We start from the raw sequence: 9,853 nt of genomic DNA on the forward strand, positions 1-9,853 counted from the left end.
GGCTGACACAGGCAACAATTTCTCTCAGCCTCTCAGGGCAATGAAGGGGGACCCCTGCCACTCAGCTGCTCCCCATTTCAGTTTCTCATGGATTATATTTATTTATTTATTTATTTGAGTTTTTTCTATACCGGCATTCGCGGAGGGAATCGCATCATGCCGGTTTACAAATAACAAGGAGTGAACAACAATAAAGTGATAAGAAAACATTAACAAGTGCTAAAAGAAGGGAAAAATTGCAGTTACAATAAAACAGGGACATACTACAACTTGGAACAGAAGAAAAGGAGATAGTAATTTAACAGTGGCGAATAACTGGGAAAGCCTGCCAGTTTAAAAGGGATTGTACAATTGATGGGATTGTCAAGACTGTTGATTATCCTGAAGGGTGTTCTGAGTTAATTATATTGATTTTGGGTTTGATTGTTGTCTGGAAAGGCTTTCATAAATAACCAGGTCTTTAGTCTTTTTCTAAATGTTGGAAGGCAGGGTTCCTGTCTCAGTTCTGGTGGGATGGAATTCCACAATGTAGGTCCTGCTGTAGAGAATGCCCTGTCTCTAAGAGTCGTGTGGTGAAAGGTTTTAGCAGGGGGAACCTGTAGTGAATCTCTGTAGGACTCTCGGATTGGTCTGGCGGAGGTATGTTTTTTAAATGGGATTTGGAGGTTAAGCGGAGAGAGTTGATGAAAAGCTTTGTAAATGGTGGTAATAGACTTATATAAGATTCTGTAATGAACTGGCAGCCAATGCAAGTCTTTGAGAATCGGAGTTATGTGTTCTCTTCTTCTTGTGTTTGTCAATATTCTTGCCGCAGTGTTCTGAACCATCTGAAGGGGTTTAGTGTGAGAAGCCGGTAGACCCAAAAGAATGGAATTGCAATAATCTAATTTAGAGAAGATTATTGATTGCAAGATTGTCCTGTAGTCGTGGGAGTGGAAAAGTGGTTTAATTCTTTTTAAGACATGCAGTTTATGAAAGCAGTCTTTAGTAGTTTGATTAACAAAAGATTTTAGATTTAGCCGATTATCAATGATGGCTCCTAAGTCTCTCACTTGTGATGTTTGAAAGCCGGTTGGTGGATTTGAGGCGAGGTTACTGTTTTCAGGCGAAATTATGAGAAGTTCGGTTTTAGAAGTATTCAAGATTAGATTTAGACTGGATAGGAGGTTGTCAATTTTTAGAAGGCAATCTTCCCAGACTTTTATGGTTCTTGTAAGGGATTCTTTGATAAATGTTAATGTTGTAAGGGATTCTTTGATAAATGTTAAAGAGCGTGGGAGAGAGGGAGGAGCCCTGAGGAACTCCTAGCGTGGAAGGATAAAACTGAGATTCTTTGTTATGTATTTTGACTTTGTATCCTCTGTTTCCCAAGAATGATTTGAACCAGGCCAGTGCGGCGCCTGTTATTCCGATGTTCGCTAGTTGATTTATGAGGAGTGCGTGGTTAACAGTATCAAAGGCGGCAGATAGGTCGAGGAGTATCAGCAGGTAGGCATGACCTTTGTCCAGGCCCATGATGATGTAATCTGTTAGTGATATGAGAAGTGATTCCGTGCTTAAAGATTTACGGAAGCCATATTGAGGTGGGAGTAATATATTGTGGTCTTCAAGGTATTCTGATAGTCTGGCGTTAACTAATTTTTCCATTACCTTAGCAATGAACGGGAGGTTGGAGATTGGGCGAAAGTTTGAGGGGTCTTTGGGATTTAAATTAGGTTTTTTTAAGAGGGGTTTGATGGAAGCAATTTTCAAGTCATCTGGATAGATTCCTTGTGTTAAGGAACAATTGATAATGTCAGTCAGGGCCTTAGAGATGGTATCTGGAATTAGTAGCAGTAGTTTGGAAGGGATATGGTCAAATGGGTGAGAGGAAGGTTTCATTCTCTTCAAAACTGAGTTAGTCTCTGATGTTGCAATAGGATCGAAAGCTTGTATAGAAGAGCCTTTGCAAGGATGAAGGTATGTGCTGAATGGAGCTATGGTGTTGGGTTTCAGCTGTGATTGCAGGTTGGAAATTTTGTTACTGAAGAAGCTGGCCAAATCCTCTGCTTTTTCGTGCGCTTGGTTGAGAGGGATGTCTGGTTGGTTGACTTGAGTTAAATTCGAAACGTAGGTAAAAAGGGCTTTTGAATCGAAAATGAGGTGATGAATTTTGTGAGCGTAGTAGTCCCTTTTTGTTTTTAATGTGGCGCTCTTGTATAGGTGGAGTGCAAGTTTGTAAGCTGAGAGGGAGGTCGTTGAAGGGGCTTTACGCCATTTATTTTCTTTTTGTCGAAAGGAGAGTTTGAGTTTTTGAAGTTCTTGGTTAAACCAGGGTTGTCTTTTGTAGGCATTGTGTTTCTGTTTTTTTGTTGCCAGAGGACATAGTTTATTTGCTGCCGATTCTGTAATGTTGGACCATGAGTGGAGAGCTGAGTTGGGAGTAGAGATGTCTAGGCGAGGGAGTTCTAGAACAAGGTGTTCGTGTAGTTCATCGGAAGAACAAAGATTTCTGTAGGTAAATTGAGGTTGAGGATTGTGTTTGATACTGGACTGTGCCAGTATCAAACACAATCTGCGGGGGTTGGTGGGTAGCACCAACATTTTCCTCTGTCCCTCTCCATCCACATGCACATTCATTCTGCCACTCACAAACACACTCACTCGTACATGCTCCCATCTCTTTCACAAGTGATTTCAGAAGGTCAGAGGCATGTTGGGTAGGGGAGAAATAGAGGATAGGACCAGGTCTGTCAGAAGAGACAAGCAGCTGTGCAGGGTGCCAGGCCCAGGGGGCACTAATGCACCTCATCAGGGGGCCGGTCACCATTGTAGTGGAATAAGTGTTCCTTAGACCCAATGTGGCTGCCAGTCAGGTCAGCCTGCGCTCTCCCCCTCCACCAGCCGTATTTATTACATTACCTGGGGAACTGAGCAGCCCAGTAAAAGGCCTGAGGGGAGCTGGGAGATAATACGCAGGGGATGCTGAGCAGAGAAAGAGCCTGGAAAGGGGAACAGGCATGGGCAGAGAGGGGTCAGGGGTCACTGCAGTACATTATGGGCTAGATTTAAAAAACCCTGCACTCATAAATCCTGCAGGATTTACGTGCGCCTATTTTGGATAGGCCACCGGTGCGCGCAAAGCCCCAGGATGCACATAAGTCCCGGGGCTTCGTAAAAGGGGAGGGAAGGGGGCGTGTCCAGGGGCATGTCGGCAGTCCGGGGGGCATGTCCGGGGTCAGGGGGCGGTCCAGGGCGGGTCCGGGGGTGTGGCAATGGTTCAGGGGTGGGCCTAGAGGGCGGTTCCGAGTCCCCCGGCACTGCAGCCTGTGCCGGGGATGCCGATGCAGCGTGCGCAAGTTACGCTTGCTTCAAGCAGTTGTAACTTGCACAACAAAGGTAGGGGGGTGGATTGAGGTAGGGGTGGGGGGTGGGTTTGATAGGTGAAGGGGGGGAAGGTGGGGGGATGCAGAAGGAAAGTTCCCTCCGAGACCGCTCTGATTTCGGAGGGAACGGAGTCAGGCTGTGCGGCTCGGCACGTGCAGGCTGCCAATTTTGCGAAGACTTGCACGCGCCGACCACGGATTTTATAAGATAGGTGCGGCTATGCACCTATCTTATAAAATCTTTCGTACTTTTGTTTGCGCCGGTTGCACGAACAAAAGTAAGTGCACACGTACTTTTTAAATATCTACCCCTATATGTTTTTGTTTAACATCAGGTAAGTTCCAGATTGCTATGGGACAAGGTATGGGTCCAGAGTGAGACCTGAGGGAGGAAGGCGCAGCCGATAGAGCAATTTCCCAACAGCTGCAGTTGTCAGCTGGACTCAGCAAGAGACCCTATGACCTCCTCCCTCTTTTCATGCTCCCCTCTGTATCTGAACCCTACCATGGTCCCCCTGTGTCTATCTCCCCACCCCAATCCCTCTCCTCTACTCACCCTGTATCTCCATCTCTCTGTCTGTTTCTCCACCTTCTCCTGGTCTTGGCCCCACATGTTGTGAGAGGGGAGGGAGGATGGGACCAAGAAGGTCACTGGTACAGAAATCTGTGGAGTTCCTGGAGCTCTGCTATGCCCCCATACACACACCTCAGAGCTAGGGACAGGAATACAGTGCATCCCCATCTGAGAGGCTCCCTTAATATCCCAGGCCAGGCAGACTCTAGTCCGGGTGGGGGCCCTAATATTGATTTCACAAATTGCTTATTTTATTGGAGGAGAGTATTTGCAACAAGTTTAAAGAGCCGATCCTTATTGGATTCGAGGCAGATAGGGTCTCATGGTCCTTATTTTGAAAGCAAGATAGTGTAACTGCAAAGGTCTCATGTTTGAATATATTAAAATTCTATGCCCCAATCCTGAAGCAAGGATTTGGGGGAAGGACACATTGTCAGACTCCTTGAAGATCCAGGGATGCATGAGACAGGGGTGGCCACTCTCTCCTTTAATGTTCCTTTCATCTTCAGACCCTTAGTCTTTAAGCTGGAATCTGAATTCACCGACACTGGAGAAATCTCCAAGTTACCAGTTTTGCAGGCACTTCTTTTTGCTGATATTCTTTTGTTTGTACCTGAAGCCACAGTTAATTCGCTAATAGCACTGAATATTTTTTTTTGTGATTATGGACAGTTTTCTAGCTGTAAGTTAAACCTGGATAAATCGGAGGCATTAGATCTCACGGGATCTGTGAAAAAGGGGTTGAGTTATGCTTTCCTTTGAACTGGGCTGATGATTTAGATATTTGGGATTACACATTCATAAAGATCCTGCTAAATGGTGTTCTTGGAATATTCCTCCCATGATTCAGGAATTTAAAATTAGACTACAGGACTGGATGCAATTTCCTGGTTTATTAACAGGTAGAATAGCGCTTCTAAAGATGCTGCCGCTCACAAAATTACTTTTTATATTGCAAATCCTTCCCTTAGTATTGAAGGAAAGAGATCTTTGACTAGTAAATGTTAGAGACACTGGCCATGGCAGCCTGCGGCCGGGGCAGCGAATCATGGCCACTGGCTGCGCTGGGCCGCAACCAGGGTCGGGCCGGCGGCCGCAGCGAAAATAAAATCTACCCAAGGCGTCGGGCTTCATCGAGGGCTCCTGCGGTGGCAGGCAGCCCTCTCTGGTTCCCTTCTTGCAGCCGCTACCGCTGCCTGGCCCAGCCGCAAGGTTCCTTTTGCATGGGCTGGCTCCTCCTCCTCCACCTCAGCCGCGCGTGCGGCTGATGAGATTTCTTAAAGGTGCCATGGCAGGAAATAGTCATGTCTCCCCCTGAGACTCCTCCCTTGACTTCCTTTATTTAAGGCAAGGTCTGATCCTCAGACCTTGCCTTGGTATCAAGGTTCCTGGCTGGGTTTCTTCCTGAGCTCCGTGTTCCTGGTTTGGTTCTTCATCCCACTCTGCTTCCCCGCTCCATTGGATTGACTCTTGGCTTCTGACCTTTGTACCGGCGTTCATGTTTCCGTGACTTGATCCTGGTAAGGCTTTCCACCCTTCTCCTGATTTGATCCTGGACTGGCTGTCGACCCTTCTTGTGTACCTAACCCTCGGACTCACTCTGGACTACTCTGCGACTCCTTCTCCAAGACTACTATGACTGCTGGAGGCACCAGCCATCTGGAATCCATGAACTGCAGGAGGCGCCTGCATCTAGACCTTTCTTCAGTCTTCAGTGTATAAAATGTCTAAATTCAAAAATAAATTATAGCTCAAAATTTATCTGTGAGGGAAAGAAGACGGATTGAGAAAGTGTCAATCCCTAAGGAGGAAGAGGACATCCTAATATGAAATGTAGGGATGTGAATCGTATTTCTGATGATTGAAAATATCTTTAAAAATGGTGCAGGCCAGCCAGTGCTCCTACCATGTGACAGGGGCTGGCCAATGGCACGGATACCCTGTCGCATGGTAAAGGCAAAGGGCCAATCTTTGTTTTGCGATTATGTCACCCAATTGTATTTAATCTTGAATTTGCATTGCTAAAAAAGCAGAGAAGAACAGATGATGGTATTCACTTGGACAGAGAGCGACAAAAGCCCTGTTTTGTCCCATGTGTATTCGTTTTCCAAAGCCTGTCTTAAGTGAATATGCATCTTCTGCCATCATCCTACCTGCTGAAATGTTATTGAGCATCTGGATCCACGTGGAGATGCTTAAACCATTTTCCAGGATGGCCAAGCAGTCCAAGGTGCTGTGTTCAGGTCACAATCTCCACTGGAGGTGTGGGTTTGAATTTCACTTCTGACATTCTGTGTTGCTTTTAAACTGGGTTCGCCTGTCCATGATGCACAGGATTGGTGTTGGAAATCATGGAGCAGCAATGAGAGGGCAGGATCACCTTGCTGTTGGCTGAAATGAATCAGTAAGTTTGGCTTGGGAAATTGGTAAAATTATTGGGGAGAAGTAAACTATTGGGATATATTATTTAGTTCTTGTGCTTTTAATAGGAAGCCAGTTATTAAAGAGTCAATCAGTAAGCCAGCTAATAAAGCAGAAGTAAGTGTGTTTTCATATTTAAAAAATAAATATAAAACGGTATCCACAAGCTAGAAATATGCTAGGAGCAGAGTACACCTAAGTAAAAAGGTTGAAAAGTTCAGTTACTTAACTTGGAAAGGTGTAAAGTTGGTGTGATTTGGTTTCTTTGGGTACCATTGTTTGTTAATGAAGTCAGCAGTGAGTCACTCAGGCTGACTAAATGAAGTGATAAGGTTGTGTGATTGCTTTGTTTAGGAACCATCGTTTCTTAATCAGAACAGCTGGGAGTCAGGCAGGACAACTAACTGTAGTGTAAATTTCCAAAGGGATTGTTTTCCACTAAGTTACCTTAGAAGCAGGACATATAATGCCAGAGCAGAGCTCAGTAACCCACAATCCAGTGGCAGCTCTGAGAGGAGAGGATCACCTTGCCGGTGGCTGAAAGGAATCCGTAAGTATTGATGCTTCCCACAAGCAGTGAGATTTCCGACCATACTAAAATGTTCCCCATGCTGTGTATCAGGTCTCTTGCATGAATTGTTGTTGGCTCTGAACGCTGATAACTCCCGCTAAGCACCTTACAAAGGTTTGCCGTTTAAGACCTTCCTCCTTTATCTCTTCAGTAAGCGTTTTAGGCTTGGGAAATAAACATTTCCCTTATTCTTCAGGATTAAATGTGGATAGTTTGTGCCTCTGATTTTGGAAATCAAATCTGTCTCAACTCAGCATATCTCAAAAAGTAGTAGAGCAGAAGGCTCCGGTGATCAGAATGGAAGGTGAGGGGAAAGGATGGAAGGTGAGCTAGGTTGATATGACTTTTAGCTGGAAATGGGGTTGTTTTAGCTTCATGTTATTGTTTCCGAATCTGATTTGTTGGGGCCGCTGGGTAGTTGGTTAGAATGTGACATGTCACTTTTCCTTGGAATTAGGTTGGCATAGAAATGGCTTGGTCTTTGGATGCTGCTTGTTGTGCAGAAGTAGGCATCCATGTGAGTGGCAGCAGATGAGGAAATCCTTGAAGGACAGTCGCCAGTTGTTTCTGAAGTGTGCATGGTGTTTTCTTTGCGAGCTGGAAGTTGCTATCCATCGAGTCTAATTTTGGTGGTTTAGACAGCTTGTAAGTAGGCAAGATGATCATAAGGGTGATTATGTCAGAGTTATAGGAAGCCAAAGATTAATGCAAGTATTTCTGGTCTAGTAACAACAAGTGGTAGTTGACTTATCTGCTGTGAGGGCTTCTGTTCACACTCTTGCTCATTATCTTCCCCTCTAGATGGTTCACCACTTTTCAAAGATGTTCTTACCACTTCTACAGAGAATTCCCCCAGATGCAATTGGGGGGGGGGGGGGGATTGCGGGTAAGGGCTCAGTAGGAAAAAACCTTATTTTCCATTTCCTTTTGGGTGGCATATTAACAATCTAACTCCTTCAACTGCAATGATACTATGCTCCTCAGCGCTATGCCATTACTGCTCAGCTCCAGAGAAGAGAAACAATTCAAATGAGATATCACAAAAAGTTATTCCAAGCCACTCCTAGCTACTCTGAGCTAAGCCGAGCAAAACACGTGCCTTTGGCGATGCACCTGCGGCAGCAGTGTGCCACAGTAATGCCTGTTCTTAATGCTCCTCTGGCCCCTCCCTCCGACGTCGGGTACGGTGTTCAGGTCTCACCAGGCAGATAATTATCCAAAAGAAGAAACAGTTCTCTTGAGAGAAGGAAAATTGAGTGAATTCTCTGGCTGATCTTAGTCTAAGCTGTAAGAGTGCCTGTTCTTGACGCTCTTCTGGCCCCTCCCTCCGACTTTGGGGACTGCGCTCAGGTCTCACCAGGAAGGTAATTATCCAAAAGAAGAAACAGTTCTCGTGAGAGAAGGGAAATCAAGTGAATTCTCTGGCTGCCCTCTTTTCCCATCTTTTTTTTTTTAATTTAATATTTATTAATTTTCAATATTCACTCCGGTAAATATAATACATTGCGTAGATTACATCCATCATCAATTTTTATAACAAACAGACTTTTCATTTCTTACTCGGTCATACATCTAGTTTTTTATCTACTATTCCAAGAAATTTGGGGGAGTCAATTTAACATGGCGGTTTACAAGAATTTTTTATTTTTTTACATTTTATGACATATTTAACCGTCGTGTGATCGTAACAGGAATTACTAATAGCTTCGAAAGCTACAGGCTCTGGGGGTTACTAGGCTCTAGAAACCTCTGTAACTGGGCCGGTTCAAAGAAAATATATTTCATATTCAAGTGTTTAATTACACACTTGCTAGGGTACCTCAGACTGAAACTGGACCCCTTAGCTACAACATCAGGCCTAAGAGCCAAAAATTTTTTACGTCTCTCTTGGGTGACACGTGAAATATCAAGCGCTAATTCTGTCTCACACGAATGCATGTTGTTAGCAACATGCTCCTTCTCTTTTTCCCATCTTTTAAAAAGCTGTGGCTTTCAAAGGTCGGACTTGAAAGCCATATCCCAATATGTGCTTGTTCCAGGATGTATGGCAACAATCTTTCATTAATATCTGCACACAGGTTGGTCTATCCTGAATCTGGAATCCTTTCCACCAGCACCACCACCCCCTTTAGAAGTCTTTCTCTCCACGAAAGCTCTAAGTTTCTCCAGCTGTGTAAGAGAAGTGTCTCATGCCTTGGCATTGCCTGGATACTGCCGAGATATGAAAAAGACTGAAATGTGTTGCCATATTGTATTCTGGCATTTGAGTCCATCTGCACGATCCACTTTAAAGTCTGAATGTATTAGAAAAGTGCAATACTGCTCAGATGCAGATCATAAAATGCTAGCAGATATCATCCATACTATTAATTTCAATCTGTCCTTGCCATCATGGAGTATGAATATTCATAGCTGGCAGGACTCAAACCTGTGCGGAGAGACCCCAATGGATTTCTAGTCCATCACCTTAACCACTCGGCCACAACTACATCCTTGTGATCAATTTTGTATCTCTCAGTAACATGACTGTAGGCACCGCCAAGCAATATTCAGAGTAGCTAATTTGCAGCTCAAGATGTTTCCCTTTCCCCTGGGCAGCAATGTGGTGGACAGGAGAAGAGAGGATGGAGCAGGGAGCACTTACAGTATAAGTGAGCAGAGAACAAAAATTTTGCTCCAGCCCATCTCCTTCTGGATGTGAATGCATAGGGAGAAGCAGTGAAAAAGGGAACCAATGCTTGGGGGAGAAGAATGTTGTCTCCATTTCCATCTCCTTATAAGTCATCATTGGATAGCAGGCATGTCCTGAGGTATCCTTCTCCCCTGGTCTGATCATTTTCTTATTACAGGTCATTTGTACCTCTCACCACGTCAAATGTTTACACATCCTACGCTGATGAAGTTCTTCATTAAAAGAAGATG

General features: G+C 44.6%; 1 non-coding gene across 1 annotated transcript; it reads right to left on the bottom strand.

Moving 5' to 3' along the window:
- Positions 1-9,338: 9,338 nt before the first annotated feature.
- TRNAS-AGA lies at positions 9,339-9,420 on the bottom strand. Its single transcript has one exon. It is a non-coding gene; the product is annotated as a tRNA-Ser (tRNA).
- Between the last annotated feature and the right edge of the window lie 433 nt (positions 9,421-9,853).

This window comes from Rhinatrema bivittatum, chromosome 16 (genome assembly GCF_901001135.1).
Source record: "Rhinatrema bivittatum chromosome 16, aRhiBiv1.1, whole genome shotgun sequence".
Classification (NCBI taxonomy): domain Eukaryota; kingdom Metazoa; phylum Chordata; class Amphibia; order Gymnophiona; family Rhinatrematidae; genus Rhinatrema; species Rhinatrema bivittatum.